Here is an 18732-nt window from a genome sequence, read left to right as displayed (position 1 = left end):
ATATTTTTCTATTATTATTATTATTATTATTATTATTATGATTATTTAATAGCTTTATTGCTAAAATTATTTATTTATAACATGAAATTATAGACGTGCATATAGTATTTATTTTTGTATTTTTCAAGAGAGTTAGATCACATGCCCGGTGAGAAAGTTGTACTTGCAACTCATGCTACATTTGCAAATATCTTATCAGGATTTTAAGGTGGCAAAGAATGTTTGATGATATTTTATTTGAAGATAGAGGAATAAAAACTACTGAATTTATAAAGAGCTTCAATAACACTAGAGAATTCCACTGTGTATGCAGCACCGGGGAGGGATTCATATATGCTGCACTAATGGATTAGCATACAACCTAATCAGATAGATGTTTCCGTACTGTGCTGATCTGGGCGAAAGTATGTCTGAATGGACGGGGCTCGTAATTCATTCAAATCACACTGTTTATGTGCTTCATTTGTATGTTTTATGTACTTAATTAGAGTTAAAATTGGAATTTATAGTTTGAGTCAATTTCAAATTTAATGCATCCTTGGTTTTTGTAACATTATTACGCGCTGAAATACAGCCTTCGCTAACACTGCCAATGTCATCCCTCCAAACGTATTACACCCCAAATTCAATTTAAAGGAAGAGCGAGAGTTTGTGAGCAGCGTACGCAATTCATTATATACATTCTCTCTTTATCTACCACCTGCATTTTGTGATGCTCCTACGTCCTCTTGATCAATGTATTTTTGGCCATATTGAATGGTGCGCTCTATTGCTTCGCAGTTTATACATACATACATACATACATACATACATACATACATACATACATACATACATACATACATACATACATACATACATACATACATACATACATACATACATACATACATACATACATACATACATACATACATACATACATACATACATACATACATACATACATACATACATACATACATACATACATACATACATACATACATACATACATACATACATACATACATACATACATACATACATACATACATACATACATACATACATACATACATACATACATACATACATACATACATACATACATACATACATACATACATACATACATACATACATACATACATACATACATACATACATACATACATACATACATACTCAACCCTTTACCCTTCCTGCCTTTGAAATGTGGCACCGGCTTGAGACATCACAGGGTCGCTGACTGGGTACTACCCACAGAGACATCTTCGAATATTATAAACTAACCTTAAATTAATTATGCAGGAAGGATAAAAGAGAAGAAAATAAAATAATAAAATAAAAATCTGAATGAGAACCTTTACGAATACAAATTTATTGAAAGAATAAATTTTGGCAAAGCAAATACCTCTATACAAATCAATAACTCTTCGGACCAAATATTGTTTATAAACTTTGTCAACTCCGACTAAAAGTATCAACAACATGACTCATAAAATTTCAAATCTTCTTCCAAACACATTATTCAATTTTGATTACTATTTCCTCATCTTATTTACCAACTCTACTCCAGTACCTCCAATTTTAATTCAATTCCATTCCACTCATAGTTGGTTATCACCATATTTCAAATTTTCCAATAATAAAAAAATATTATAATAATTTACCATCATAACCTTCGTTAATTCGTCAGAGTGACCTTTGAAATGTTAATATACAACCAAACTTCTTCCATTCATTCTTTGAATAAACAAATTCGTATTTACTCTCCATACCTTCAAATTTACTTCATCACCATATTATAAACCTTGTAATTACAATTACTAATTATCAAATTATTTACTTGATTACAACCCTCCATTCTGAAATGTATGAGGCTATGTAAATTCATTAAGCACAACATCCGCCGTGTAATTCATGAACTCATCATTTTAATTAATTAAATTCATTATGATTCACTAATTCGTGGTTATCATGTCATTATCATTGTTACCTCTAAAATCATAAATTTATCCAATTACGTTTGTAAGATTTGGTAATTTAATCCAATTTTTGATATATCATTAAATTATTCATCTCAAAATTTTATATAAAATAATCCCTATTATTATTTGAGTCCGAAACTATTTTACTTATTCTTTCTCAATACCATCCTCCACTCATATAAATGCTGATAATATGGAACGCACGCGCGAAATCGAAAGTAACCCTGACATAAATAAATTAAATTAATTCACCGATTCATTTAAAATTATAAATATCCCGCATATGCATAATCAGCTGTTTTATCATACACAAAACATATGCCTACCCTGTAGCGAGAAACCTACACAACAACAGTAAATGCTCCTTAACCTACACTGATTCTACCAACAATGGGATAGAACCTCATTGTCACAAGTACAAACAACCACGTGAACTGAATTCAACATCGCAAGAAATATTACAACTGCAAATCAGAATTTGCATTGCTCACACACTGAAGAACATACAACATGAACAAACACAACATAATTCAATCATATAGTCACAGGGAAAATCATTATTCACTGACTCGGCCGGGCATCGAACTCCGACCCTCAGTATGGCATCATTACAGTGACCTATCATCATACTCGCCACAATGAACTGTCACGAAGTATATCTATTATTCTTTAATTTAAATGTGCTGTCCTATGTTCCACAAAACAGAATTATCTTACGAATGACTGTAATATTTTTTACTTGTGAGACCCTACCACAGCTGCCATGCTCCCTCTAATACACAACACGCCGACCCGGTCTGCTACCCTATCTCACGCCCCGACTCATTTCATTAACACGGCATTTTAACTTGTCCGCACCCAATTAATATTCTCTCTCTCTCCACTCTAAATGAAGCCATATGTTCCTCCACAATATCCTGCGTATTCTTGCTTTCTGTGCGAACAGTAACTAATTATATATAACACTCTCACTGCATCTTATTTGTTCCATATTTCACGTGTATAATTCTACATTTTCTCACTCAACATTATCAGGAACACGTATATCACTATGCCGGTATTTATACATATATGGCGCTACACAATCTTATTGGTTCGACCCCTGCGGTTGGCATTTTGTGTCTTAGAGGCCCTACTTCAACACTAGCTAACTACATCTCGGATAAATTATAGGATGAAACTTATTCCCTACAGCACTTTTTTTTTCATTCGTTAACAATACACGTTACTTACTGATGACATATATATTCAAATCCCACTGTAATGTGCCGGAAAAACCAAGGTTCGAATCTTTGGTCAATAAAATTTTTCTTGACGAACTTTTCATGCGACATGCCAGGTTAATCTATCTACTCCCTCTTACTAATACCTTACTGATGCCTCCTAAATCACATTAAATATTCACACACATACACGCTAGTGTTTATCAGAAGATCGCGCACTAAGGAAAACCATATTTCACACACGTAATAGAAGATCATTATTTACACACACATTATTTCCTCATTCGCGAAGACCATTTTAAACACACGCTATAATATCACAATATTTACTCCCCCCTAGGCATCAGTATAAAATTTACGACCTAAAAATCTAACTATCCTTGCTACAGTACTTAAAAGAAAATAAACGAATAATCATGCATTAATTTATTTACAAGTTAACAGCTAATCATGCACATGCCAGATATAATGAATCAGGCTACTTATCGATTCGGCGACGCTCCATACTCAGCTCCACGGCCTCATGGTTTCAGGTCGGCCCCATGATGTACTTAAGCCATCATACAGGCGGCCTCAGCACCTGAACCGATACCATTCTTCATAACCATGGTCTTCATTCTTGTGGCTTTAATGAATTCACACGACTTCACTTCTTAATACACAAAATACATATAAAACACAGATATAATTACATTATTCTAGCACATAAACACTTATTTACACTGGTAGTGAATACTTTGTCTCTGCTCTTTTCCGCGAGTTTACCACGTGGCACTGCAAAGCGTCCTTGCATCGATCTCGCTCCGGTCCTATTTTTCAGTTAATATTGTAAAAATCGCCTTCTTGAGTTTAACCAGATTTTGGTTGTTATTGAATTGAATACATAGTCTATCGGACCCGTAGTATCCTATCGACAACTAGTTAGTGGACTAGGAAATGCTCAAGATTAGGGTTCCTCGTGAACCACATACGCGTTACGTCCGACACGTTCAAATTTCCGTAGCAGAGTGAGTCTTCTGAGCGGCACGCGTCCTCTTCATGCACGCCAGCTCCTGGATAGGGAGCTCGGGGAACCCCATCAACAATGATGTAACATCCCGTCACGTATGCCTTCAATGATTTATTCCAATAAATTATTGCAAATATGCCGTCTTTAATTATTGTTCTCAAAACAGTTCAATATTGTTTTCACATTATCCCTTGGTGGATTTAATTATTTTTGGAGGTCATTTGTACGGCACCCATCTTTAATTTACCCCCATCATTCCAAAACTTGCTACGCTGCTATTCGCTGCCTGAAAGTGTTGCCAACTTAAAACTGGTGACCTTGATCACACACCTCACGGAATATTCCAGTACTTCCCATTTCATCATCAAATGACCCTGACACGTGGAACTTATCTTTAAACCTGGGCAAGCGAAATGGCGCCACACATCCGGCCTATAATGAAACTTTGGTTCATTCCCTTATATGCCATCTTTAATTTATAATATTTTAAAGACAATGCTATGAGCCAATTGGGCTCATCACACACATACATACATACATACATACATACATACATACATACATACATACATACATACATACATACATACATACATACATACATACATACATACATACATACATACATACATACTGCAACCTTTCCACCCCACGCCATTTGCCGCATAGAACCAAATAACTGCATGATAATCCCTAAAATGTCTGGATACCGCCATATAGCACCATACGCCAAGACGCCTGATGGAAAGGGACCTTTTTAGTCTAGAGTCAAATGCCACCTCATCAGTAAGGAACGAAAAAGAAACGTTTTCAGAAATGATGGGTGAGCAAAAGCTCTTCCGACCGTGCAAGGGTCTACTGCACCCTTCCGTTCCATAGAATCAAACCACCGACCTCCCAGGGCCATGGTGCGTTCGCGGCGAAAGATCAAAGAAAATAACACATAACTAACTTAAAGGCATAAATGAACGGAAGGAAACCTGGGATACAATGTTATTCGGCAAAATGACAGGCAGACAAAAGTTTAAATAACTATTTATTGAGCCTTGATAAATCAAATTAATTAAAGGTTGATCCTGAATATTTATAGTATATCAATGTTGAATATGCAATGTCCAATGGACTAAATACAAATCGTAAAGTGTCAAAAATTTTATTTCTCCTTTCCTTCTTTCTTCTTCCTGACATGATGATAAATATTACATTATAATTTGTCTAACATAAAAAATTAGAAATATCCTTATAAATGCGACGGTTAACATTAATAACTTTCTTCACTATCAGAAGAAGCAATTATTTATACAACAAATTAAATTGAAGATAACTTGAAGTAGTCACCTAGCTAAATAATATATTACAAAAGTAAACAAAGAATAAATGAATGCTAGTCGATATAATCCTAATCAAAATAAAATGACTGATGTCGGGTCCAGGAATCGAACCCACATCCCAATGAATCCAATGACAAAAATTACGAAAATAAAATTCGATTTGTCATCCACATAAAGAGTGAAACACGACTAAAATAATGTATAAAAAAGGAAAATATGTACACATAATATGAAAAGAAACAATAACAATATACACATGCAATTGGCTGTATATAAAAAGATGTGACAACAAAAATCCATGGTTGCCTCAGAACTCGAACCGATGATATCCAAGATGGCATCGACAAACGAGACTAAAAAAACTGCCTTTCTTAATTAAACATAGGGTCAACAAATAAATAATAATACTGGCGTTCCAGTTAGTTAAATATTATTATAAAATCTTACATGGAAAAGTAAAAGAAACCTTTAAACAATAATCGGTGTCGTACTGCCTTCATTCTGAGTGGAATAGCTCGAACAATACAGCATACAGTAATCCTCTACAAGGGGAAGCCCTCTCGCTACCCTTCCGTCTTCGCTCAGCTCGTAAATCTCTGGACGTCAAAGCCCTAGCAAATAATGGCCCGGTGTGGCAGAAATATCCTTTCAACATCTCAAGGTGAAAGCAAATCGTTTCCCTTGGAACACATATTTGTTAAATAATCTTATTTCATTATATATTCTCATATCTTATTTCCAAAGCTCCACTGGCTTATAAATTCACTGTCCTGCCACAATTCTATAATACAATATCAATCCACTGTTCATTTTCTCATATTCACATCCTTCAACTTAGAATGACCGGCTTCGATTCCATCCGATTACAGAATACAGCCTAGGTTTTTCCTACATTTTAAAATCAAATCAATAAAATCAAATATGGATTTTAAACATATCCATAATGTTATTCTCATATATAGAAAGGGAAAATATTCGACATTAAAGGAAAACGCTAATCTCAATAGGAGGGCGTCTGTTCGATGTCTAGGCATGTCACAAGTTACGCATATAATTAATACAGCCATCTACAAATATATTATCATGCAAATTACGTGAAAATATGAGTGCCTTGCTATCCTGATGTTAACAGTCGATAATCCATTTTTACAAGCATAATCACCATGCATTATCATAATAAGCTTGGATATCACGTAAATAAATTATACAAAATTACGGTTTGGCTCAGTGCCAAAACAAATCTACTTTCTATTACTTTTACCTAATCTAAGCACTCTCAGACTAACTAATATTTTATCATCACGTCAAATACATGCATTACGTTAATTATATGTATTTAAGCCTATGGAGTAGACTATTAATTCCATGAAATGAACATAAATTAATATGAAGACCACTCACAAGTTCTCTCTCTAATTAAAAAAATACATGCAATTTACAAGTCTAACGTAATTTACGTGATCTGCATAATGAATAACCGCGCATTTATTTAAAAAATATTTCATTTTAGTATTTATCATCATGTCGTAACAATCCAAGGTTCGGGTCCCGGGTAAGACACTCATTCTTTCTTTTTAAGCTTCCATGGTGTTGACGTTGGTCACGGGTTCATGTCCGTTGCTACTCCGGCTGAGCGCGTTCATAATCCAATGGTTTCCTTCTACACTTATAACAGCTTTTATGAGATTAACACTTGTTGCGTCACTTTAACACAAAAAATACAATTATTACACTTTAATGAAATTAACACTTGTTGCATCACTTTTAAAAATTACAATTATACCGTTCTTGTGGTCACATAACTTCAACCTTTTTAAAATACTATTGTTTGTAGACAATTATATATTCTCGAAGATGTAAACTGTATATTTGCAGTCTGAAACACTAAATAGATCAGAACACTATCAAACCGTGGTTCTGCTTTGGATCCTTCGCGTGAAGTGGATACTGTTGTCATCATCGCTATTCCTTTTATAAACTTTCCCCCTCTCATGCAAGAGACAGTGGATAATCCCCACTACTTTTTTAATTAATAATTCCACGTGTCGTATGGCATCGGTAATGCACTCAAACGTGTGACTCAGATTCCTAAGTAGTCTGGTTATGTGCGGAACCTGAATTGTTCGGCCATTTATTTAAAATTAATTATCAAAATAATGCCCCTACAATGTCCTCCATGAGGGTGCTGCGTACAAAGAACGCTTAGCGTGTTATATAACGCAACGATTGCGTATTCTTCCACATGTTAATATATTATAAAGAATTGGAATATTGGCAGATGTCTATAATGAAATCATACAACATCCCGAGGTTTCCCATATCAAATATTATGCATGTCTCGAAATCTCATCATACAAATGCAACTCGCGAGCTGGCAACATCGTGTTCGGCCATTTTTTCAACGGTTGAAGGTATCATTATCGATTTTCCTGGCTTGACATTTTCTTATCTCTCTCTCTATCTGTGTATTCTTTTAGTTAAGACGGAGTGGTGTTTAGCAGGCTACAAAGGTTGTGTAAGCATGTGCAATCTAATGCAACTTTTTGTAACAAGTACGAGGGAGCTTTACAAAGGTTTTTCACTGCCAAATAATTAATAAATAAATATGTACATGACCGATAAGGTCACAATACATACATACATACATACATACGTACGTACTTCATGACAGACCCCTCATTCCTTTCAGCGTTCAGTCTGCAAGTCTCTGTGAATTACCTTAGCACCTCTACACGCCCCTGTGTTCTACTAGCTCTGTGACCTTCTTTAGTCCCTCACTTATTATACTTAAATAGAAAGTCTAACCATCGCCACCTTGGTCTCCCTGTACGCCTAAGTCTCTTATGCTCTGTGGCAGAGTTCATTATTCTCCTGGATATCTCCTCAATTCATCTCACACGATTCCACCACCGAAAGCCGGTTTATGCGTACAGCTTATCCATTGAGTTCATTCTTAACTTAACCTCTATCTCCTCATTGCAAGTAGTCTACCTTCTTACCATTGTTCCTACTTGTTTGTGCCAGCAATAATTCACGCTAATTTCATGTCTGTTACTTTCAAATTAGGGATAAGATATCCTGTTTCCTCTTGGAATCCACTCCCTTAAGGCAAAACCTGCCTGCATATAGATCGATGTAAAGGTTTCGTCCGGGAGTTGAGATCTTCCTTACTGTAACTGCAAGCTTACAGGATTAGCTTTGTTACACCTTTACTCAATTCCACTTAGCCTACTATACTACCATCCTGGGAAAAGGCACAACCTGAATAGTTGAATTGATCGACTTGTTTCAGTTTTGTATTCCCGACTTGACACTCATTTCTCTTAAGTTTCTCTTCAGCTGCCAAAATTTCAGTCTTGGAAATGATGAAATTTCCTATCACACATGCTGTGTTTGTTTTCAAGCTCCAAGAGATTACGTACTTTGCATGCTTTCAGCACTGTTTGTCGTTAGGATCAAGTTTTCATAGACCAACTTGCTTAAAACATTTTCGTCGAAATGGATTTTTATTTTCAGTAAATGATTCATGCCCAGTGTAGTGTAAATCCTGTCATACCAAAACTGCACATAGCCTTTATCACTTAACAAAACATGGCAAGTTATCACTTGCTATCTACGTCCACTACTTTTAAAAAAATCACTGTCTTACTGGCTAAGTATCTCCCGATGAAGAAAGTAATTCTTCACTTGCAGGAATATCACGACAAGCGAGGGTTCAAAAGTGGTGGGCCAGAAGTCAGCATCTAAATGAATGTTTGTTGCCAGAGGAATATCTCCCTTCTGGCCACATGGCAGATTGGGAAGCCTTAGAAATCACTCATTTGACAGCATTCTAGTGTCAGGAGATACAGAACGGATCTAAACATTTGGAGTTACAGTGAAGATATCACATTGTATGAATAAAGAGTAGAGAAGACAACAGCCCCCTTGTTGCAATTGAGTCCGTAGAGTAGTTCATGCCCAAACAATTGCACACCGGGAGACTTGCTCAAGTTAACAGCTAATATAGTCCAAGTTGCCACCTTATGGTCCACAAAAGTTTTATCCTATGAACGCAAGTGTTGTCCATGCATTTATATATATGTGTGTGTGCATTCTCCCTAATGTTCCATATTTCGCTGCTGACACGAACAATAAAATAAATAAATAAATAAATAAATAAATAAATAAATAAATAAATAAATAAATAAATAAAAAATAAATAAATAAATAAATAAATTAGTACAATGACAGTAATGGAAGAGGTAAAAAAAGAAGCTGGGTGTTTGTGCTTGTTCCAACTGATGAAAATAGGGCTGATGAAAACAATGTAAATGTACAAAAATCATATTTTTATTATCATTATTCTACCGCTTTTCCCACACCTTTAAGATAGCGGGTGCGTACTGTGCTGCACGTGGGGATTTGGCCTTGTTTTAGGTGGGATGCCCTTCCTGACGCCAACCCTATATGGAGGGATGTAATCACTATTACGTGTTTCTGTGGTGGTTGGTTGTGTGTTGACTGAATATAAATACGAAAATGTTGGAAAAAACACAAACACTCAGTCCCCTAGACGAATTAATCAAATGCGTATAAAATCCCTGATCTGGCCGGGAATCGAGCCCGGTACCCTCTGAACCGAATGCCTCAACGCTAACCATTCAGCCAAGGATTCGAACAAGAAAAATTATATTTATTAGGTAAAAATATAAAAGGACAATAATAGTGATCAAAACATAATAGGGGCAACTTAGGTATATTTAACCGAGATCTATTTGTTACCGTGTATACAAGGCTTACTCTAAGCTATTCTTCCAATTATTCGCGTCCTAAATGTTGCGCCTTACGTAAAACCCTTCCCGTCTACATTCTGCAGGTTAATTGCAAAAGCTACGATATTTGCAGTAGCCACCAATGCTCAAGTCTGGTTCTTTTACCATTTTGGTTGCACCTATAGAGAGTTAAATGAACCAAGATAATGGCCATATGACGATAATGGGTAGCAGGTTGGACTAAGTTCTGAGTACTCATAACGATATGTGTGAACAGAAATTACAAAGGACAAGTGATAATAATTTTGTCATCATTTGGCTGTAAAATGTGACGTATACTACTGTACGATGGCTGGCAGCCACACACCATGCAATATCGAGGTCAATACATTGTCACAATATATGGCATCGTATTTTTCCTTTTGTCAAAATCAGGTGACAGAATCCCACTAATCATGTTCAGAGTAGGTCACGGGTCAGGGTAAGCACAGTCGTAAAAATACTTATTATATTCCATCTGCGAAGGTTTCGTTGACAAATGAATATACGGTGCAGTATTGAAAATATTGATGAGGATTACCGAGCCGAGATAGTAAACTGACTTCCTTCCTCCGGAAGGACGGTGTTCGATTCTCTGTAGAGTGAGTGTATTCTGCCCGAAGGTAGGTCCGAACCTCCGCAGAGGTGTGCCTGAGCCGGAGTTTACGTACGATAGGGTGGCCAGTTCCTTTCCACTCCTCCATTCCCTTACCCCCTACCAACAGCGCGTGGTAACCCATCCAAATCTTGACCGCGCCCAATGTTGCTTAACTTCGGAGATCTCACGGGATCCGATTCTCTGTAAGGTAGTAAGAAATTTACACGTAAACGTCCACTTCAGGAGAGGCCCATGAGTTTGAGTTTCACACATCCTACAACAGAAACGAACACCAGATGGCAGAGAAACCATAACTCTGTTGAGTGACCTCTGACTTTTAATTAATTTTGTCCGATAGACACTGAATGTGCTATTAGAGATCCTTCTATGCCGACATCGTACGACACTGAGTGTGCAACGGAGCCTACTGTACCGTACCTGTCTTCCAAATATCCCGGGCTAGTTGCGGAAGAGCGCATGGTTAACGTTCGGATATCAAATGGGCAAAGCTGATTAATGTAACCTCTCCATGAGGTAAATACCATAGATACATTGACAGGAATACGGGTACATAAATCTCGCGAATAAGAGAAAGAAATCGGGTAAAATGGATTTATTAAACTAAGACATTAATATCGTTCATACTAACAACACGAAATAACAACACATGAATTCTGATGACTATTATTATTATTATTATTATTATTATTATTATTATTATTATTATTATTATTATTATTATTATTATTATTATTATCTTAATCTGTTTACCCTCCAGGGTTGGCTGTTCCCTCGGACTCGGCGAGGGATCCCACCTCTACCGCCTCACGGGCAGTGTCCTGGAGTTTCAGACCTTGGGTCGGGGATAAAACTGGGGAGAATGACCAGTACCCCGCCCAGGCGGCCTCACCTGCTATGCTGAACAGGGGCCTTGTGGAGGGATGGGAAGATTGGAAGGGATAGACAAGGAAGAGGGAAGGAAGTGGCCGTGGCCTTAAGTGAGGTACCATCACGGCATTTGCCTGGAGGAGAAGTGGTAAACCACGGAAAACCACTTCCAGGATGACTGAGGTGGGAATCGAACCCACCTCTACTCAGTTGACCTTCAGCCCTCGTACCACTTTTCAAATTTCGTGGCAGAGCCGGGAATCGAACCCGGACCTCCGGGGGTGGCAGCTAATTATTATTATTATTATTATTATTATTATTATTATTATTATTATTATTATTATTATTATTATCTTCTTTTTCACTTTGGAAATATTTGCTAATTTAGTAATGTACGAAAGTGTTCGTTTGTAAAACAAAACTTCAGCTTCATACAAGGAAAATAACAGGCAGTTACAAGTATTTCTCAAAACATAAAAATGTGTTGCGCATATGCATTTTCAAGTGAAATTGTGTAAAAAATTTATGTCGCGAAATCTGCAAGATCGACTGGAATTCAATATTCCTTTGTGGACATGTGTCCTTTCAAATGAGCCACATCATTCAAAATTCTAGAATTACTGGTATTGAAATTAATTATTTCAAAGCAGCATACCTTAAGTTATCATACATTTCCCTCCGGTTTTTTAATTATCTGTTATTCTAAAGGAAATATTAATAGTTCTCTAATTATTTTATTAATTATACGGACTATTTCGTTTCCTAGACAATACTTCCCCTTAATTGGAACAGGTCGTTAAAGAGCTCAATTTAAGAGGACGTTCTCTAAGTTATCAGGAATGGAGCTGTTCCCTTTTTAACATCTGTGTGCTTTAAGCTGCATAGCCTTCTTTATCTTTGTCGTCCTCCTTTGTTTCTGCTACCTCATGTTTAAACTTACCTTGACAATTATAAATAATACTACAAAGGGGTGGAGGACAGAGACAAGGGTCATTACCGGAACCTTCGTCCCGGGACCTGTAAGCCACCAGGTAGCTTTTACTGGAGCTTTCGTGAATTAATTCGCAGCTGCACACTCTATTACTGCCCTAGCGGGACGAGACCTTGAACAGTTTATTTGGGATCCCATGTGAACTCTGTCCCTGTAATTTAATGACTTAATCCGAAAGGATCCAAGCACACTATGTGGCATCGTTACTGCCTCTAGGTGCTTGAGAACACAGTTGAAGAATCGTGGAACACTGTGTAATCAGCATAGGGGATATGGATACGTGTGGTCAACAATACCATCACTTTAGTGCGAATAGAAATTGTCTCGTTTATCACTCTTCTTCCTCTTGGTATCGGAACTTGGTACCGACACATGATATCGATACTTGGTATCGATTTAGCCCAGTTTTACAGTCGGATAGAGGAACGTGCTGTATTCACTATTGTGTGTTTCTGTGGTGGTTTGTAGAGTGATGTGTTTGCTGCATGTAAACGATGATGTGTTTTATGGCGAACACAAGCACTAAGCCAACAAGCTAGAGGAATTAACCAGACACGGTTAAAATCCCCGGCGCAGTTAGGAATCGAACCCTGGGCTTTCTAAGCTGACCATTCTGCCACGGAACCAGACAAATTGTCATATCCGTCTATATAATTAACATTATAATTTTATGGAATCAGCTGATGCCCTCGCAATATCCACGCAATATTCTTCAATTTCAGTGAAGAGTGATAACAATTGCTTTATAATGTTGACGAATATGTGATAAATCGAAGCTTCTGAAAGGACATAAATTATCTTAATCTTCGAAGAATTACGTTTTTTACAGTTTCCATCTAGTTAGGCCAACAGTAAATAATAAACAAACAAACAAAAACATAGCTCTACAATATTAATTAACCTTTTCTACCAAGCAACCGCTGCTTAGCGAGGTAACGCTTGGTCGGAGCAACGAATCCTCTCGACTAGATAGCTTCTTGTTCTCACGTAGGTTAAGTGGACCTCGAATCAGCCCACAAATCCCTGACCTGGTCGAGAATTGAACCCAGAGTTCCGGGTACGAGGATTCCCTGTGAGTGGGGGCGGTTGAATAACATACACGGTATCTCCTACCTATCGTAGGAGACGACTAAAAGGGGCCCCAAGAGATTTTAACTTGGAAGCGTGTGTTGGCGGCCACGGGGCCCTTAGCTGAGCCTTGGAAATTCTTTTACTTACTTGTGACAGGCTCCTCAATTTCATCTATGCATTCCGAGCTCCCTAACTCTTGTTATTTTCTGACCTCGATGATATTAGCTTTGCGAGACTTGGGGAGTCTTTCATTTTCATGCCCTTCGTGGCCATTGTCTCGCTTTTAGCCGATATCTTCATTTGTCGAAGTGTCGGACCCCTTTCATTTTCTTCCCTCTGATTAGTGTTAATAGAGGATGGTTGCCACGTTGTACAGTACTTGCTCCTAAAACAATCACCAAACCATCCCCTGTATCCAATAAATATTAATTCAGCTTTTGGCATTTGAATATAGTCCGCACATTTTTGTCAAGGTAGTCGGCTACGTAATATAAGTCGTGTAGCTGTGAGCTAGTATTTTGAAGATGGTGGCTTCGGATTCCACCAGCGACAGCTCTGAAGATCGTTTTCCTTGTGTCCCATTTGAATAAGAGGAAAATTCCGAGCTGTACTTGAATTAAGGCTACGGCCGCTATCTTCCTAGTCTGTCCGCTCCCACTGTGACCAAAGGCCTATCTGTGCAAGAATAACTTTTAACAAGAAGTTGTGTAGGCTGCAAGTGTTTTGTACCTTCTCTTTGTATACAGAAGAGCCATTTCTGAAGAAAGCTTAAATCGTTGTGCCGAACCCGTGCTCGCCGTGGTAATTTCTTACGTAATAATAATAATAATAATAATAATAATAATAATAATAATAATAATCACGATCCTTCTTTAAGAAGATGAAGAGCAGGATAAAGGGTTATGAGGCGAGAGAACCTTTTGTGAAAGGACAAGATGGCGAGTTGAAAATAGGTGAAAAAGACGTATGCGAGGAAATGGCAAGATATTTCAAAGATCTACTGAACACAGAAGCACCCACAGGGAGTGTGACTCTACAGTACAGCAGAGACATCAACCAAGGACGAGCACCCACCAGAACAGAAGTTGTGAAGGCAATCAAGGATCTCAAGAACAACAAAAGCGGCAGGTAATGATGGTATATGCGCCAAGGAGATCAAATGGGGTGGTCCTGCAATGGAAGAAAACATGTACATAATAATAATTGACATCTGGATAAATAAGAAGGTACCTAGCGACTGGAAAGAAGCCATAATTATACCGGTACATAAGGAAGGTGACAAAAGAATACTGGATAACTACAGAGGTATCTTACTGCTAAACATTGGGTACAAAATACTCTCGAGATTATTGCTGAACAGAATGGAAGCACAGCTTGAATCGACCATAGGAGAATACCAAGGTAGGTTCCGGAAAGGGAGAAACTGCGTAGAACAGATCTTTGGACTCAAGAGAATCTTAGAACACAGACACAGGAAAGGAAAGGACACAATCGTTACATCTGAAGACTTCACAAATGCCTACGACTCAATAGACAGGAACACACTACTGAACATCCTACGCGACAGAGGATAGGATTGTACGACTCATGCATTGGTGGGGGAAACATTGAAGGCTAAAACCGCTAGACTAAGATACCGGAGTATGTTGTCAGACAGCTTTGAAATTAAGACAGGAGTCCGACAAGGGGATGGTCTGTCGCCAATATTATTTAACCTAGTTTTGGATGAAGTGGTGAAGCAGTGGAGACAGTTGAATAGAACCATGGGAATTGAAGGTGTATAGATTGGATATAAGATCAAGAACAATGTCATAGTGGATTGCCTTGCCTTCGCAGATGCTATGGTGTTATTACATGAGAAGGAAGAAGACGCGAAGTTAGCACTAGCAAATCTAGCTGAGACTGCAGCAAAGGTTGGTCTAAAAATAGCCTACAACAAGACGAATGTACTGAATACGAAGACCGATTGGAATGTAAAAGGCCAAGTGGTAGAGAGAGTCGATAGCTTCTGGTACCTAGGCGAGAACATCACGGGTAAAGTACAAAGCAGCAAAAGAAGCACAGACAGAGCTCAACTGCTGCTGAAACTACGATACGCAGCCATGACTACATATGGAAAGAAGAACCTCTCGAGGAACGCTGCATTATATGCAACCGAAACGCTGACATTGGGCAAGAGAGCATGCATACAGTTTGAGAAGGAGTAAAGAAAAATCTTGAGACATATATGGGGCACCGAAAAGCAAGGCGAAATCTGGGTACACAGATCAAGGCAAGAACTATATGCGAGTATGGAACCAATCTGGAGTGTGATAAGAAAGAGAAGGTTAGGACTTGTTGGACATCTCATGAGGATGGATGACAGTAGGCTGACGAAGAAGATATGGAATGCAACCTGCTTAACTACAAATAAGTGGATGAAGGAAGTCGGAGAAGATTGGGAGACTATTGGCGTAAAGGAAAAATATCCACTGATGACAGTACAATATAGGTCCAAATAAAAAAAGCACGTGGAAGGTCACAGATGGACAGACACCAGGATCCAGATTCAGATCACGGAAGCCGAGAGAAAGAGGAGGAGTGAGAGAATGAAGAGGTATTGGGGAAGAAAGAAGACGTACCGACAAGTCACTCGTGATCTTCAGGGGTCGTAACGAACCGAGAAAAAAATAATAAAATAATAATATATGATTTTAATTTTTAGCAGTATACCTTGAAAACTTGCAAAACATGATCAAATATTCCACAGGTATTGTTAAACTAGGCATTTAATGGCATAGTAATATGCCTTGTTGCTTTCACACAGAAGATCAGTGGATCAGTCGTAGAGTGTCTGCTTTCGTTCTGTGATCGTTGGTTTAAACCAGAGTGACATCGTTGGATATTTGAAAGGTGTTTGGAAATCCAGTCGGCTTTCGTACATATAAATCTTATATCTTTATATCTGCATGACGGGAATCAGTTCGTCACGTATAGACAGACCAAATATTTTGTATTCAATATTAATTCAGGTGTGCCTCCGGGTTCAAATCTAGGACCACTTTTGTGTATGCTATTTATAAATGACTAGCTGATGTACCCGTGCTTCGCTACGGAATTCTCAGAAAGACTGTCTTTGTGGTTTTCCCAACTCAAGTCAACATAGAAGATCACAATGACTTCGGTAGGAATATCGCGATTAAAAGCAATGTTATCATACAAAATACTCGATCAAATGAAAACCTCATTTTCTCACTTGGAACAGAACTACGCTGCCGATCTAACAGTCCAAAGTTCCCGAGCTCGAATGACCAGGCCGCAGACAGCTTTTAAATGCGCACACAGCTCATTCCAATCAACGCCTCAGAGTAGGAACTGAATAGCTGGAATGCTATGATGAACCTCTTCTAGTTACCGTGGATGAACCTGCGTGTTACAGAAAAGTAATATCAGAAAATTGATGAACCAGAGGATGGCATACTATGTCTTCTGGTGTGGGGTAGTATAAATTTGTTACTTTCATTGACTTGTTTCAGCCTTATCCTTGGCTTTGACAATATGAAAGTGACCGTGGTATGAGCGATGCTAGTAATACCATTCCTAATGCAGCCAGTCCCTGTTATGAACGGTGTGAAAGTATCACTCATAGGGTCGAGTGGTGCATGCATTTCAGTGGGCTTGGCAGTCTGATATATAATAGTAAAGGCTGGCTCGGTGAGGAAAGCGACGGGGAACTACCTCACTAATCATTCCTCTAGTATGCCTCTTTAGTGACGCTTAGGATATCTATGACAGCTGTTAACTGAGCTGTGGAGGATCAAACCAGCCTTCGAGCTGAATATCCAACATACACTTTCTGGAGAGAAATATAATATTCGGGGGATAACACACTTCTAGAAGTGGACTGAACGGGGAGTGACATGTAAAATTAATCGAAAACGACCTATATTAGTGTTAAATCCATAGTTGTTAGGGAATCTGAGATGAACACTGGTACTCTGGATGACATTTAAGACCAAGTAAAGCCACTATCGTCATGGGGGTGTGAAGGGGAGAAAATGTCCAAAATGACCGGAATTATGTGATAGTGGATGTTCCATCATAGCTCCCAACGAAAATGGGTACACTTACTATCCGGAAAAATAATTCCTTACCCCTACGGTTGGGGATTGTGAGGGAGTGACATGATAACATGATCGAAAACGGCCAATAGTAGTGTCGAATCCATACTTTTCGGGGTCACTGCAATGAATTGTGTCATTCTGGATGCTTTATAAGTCCGAGTTCATCCTCCATCGGTTTGGTGGTTAGAAAGGGTAAATAGGAAAATGTCCAAAATGACCGAGATAAGTGTAGAATCCACAGTTTTCAGGCTCGCTAGGCTGCTTAGTGACAGTTCGATTTCTGTACATCATATCTATAAATCATACGCATAAATACTTAACAGTTTTCACTTATTTAAAAGGACCAACTGCTTCCCAGACAATATGGACTGCAACAAGTAGGCCTACAAAGTTCCACGTGAAACAAGGTAATGTAAATCTAACACTTTAAATTTAACACACAACTCTAAAATAGGTCCTAAAATATCAATCAACGTCACAATAAAGAACTCGACAAACATTTATTTGATACATGTAATACAAATTCTAAAAGCAAACACCCAATCCACGTTATCTGACCTATTAATAGAGAATGCTCCGGACCAGCACTGGTTATTATTATTATTATTATTATTATTATTATTATTATTATTATTAACACGGAGAGCCTCAGTGGCTCAGGCGGCAGCGCACCGGCCTCTCACCGCTGGGTTCCGTGGTTAAAATTTCGGTCACTCCATGTGAGATTTGTGCTGGACAAAGCGGAGGCAGCA

Source organism: Anabrus simplex, chromosome 6 (assembly GCF_040414725.1).
Source record: "Anabrus simplex isolate iqAnaSimp1 chromosome 6, ASM4041472v1, whole genome shotgun sequence".
NCBI lineage: Eukaryota > Metazoa > Arthropoda > Insecta > Orthoptera > Tettigoniidae > Anabrus > Anabrus simplex.
Note: the sequence above shows the minus strand (reverse complement) of the source record.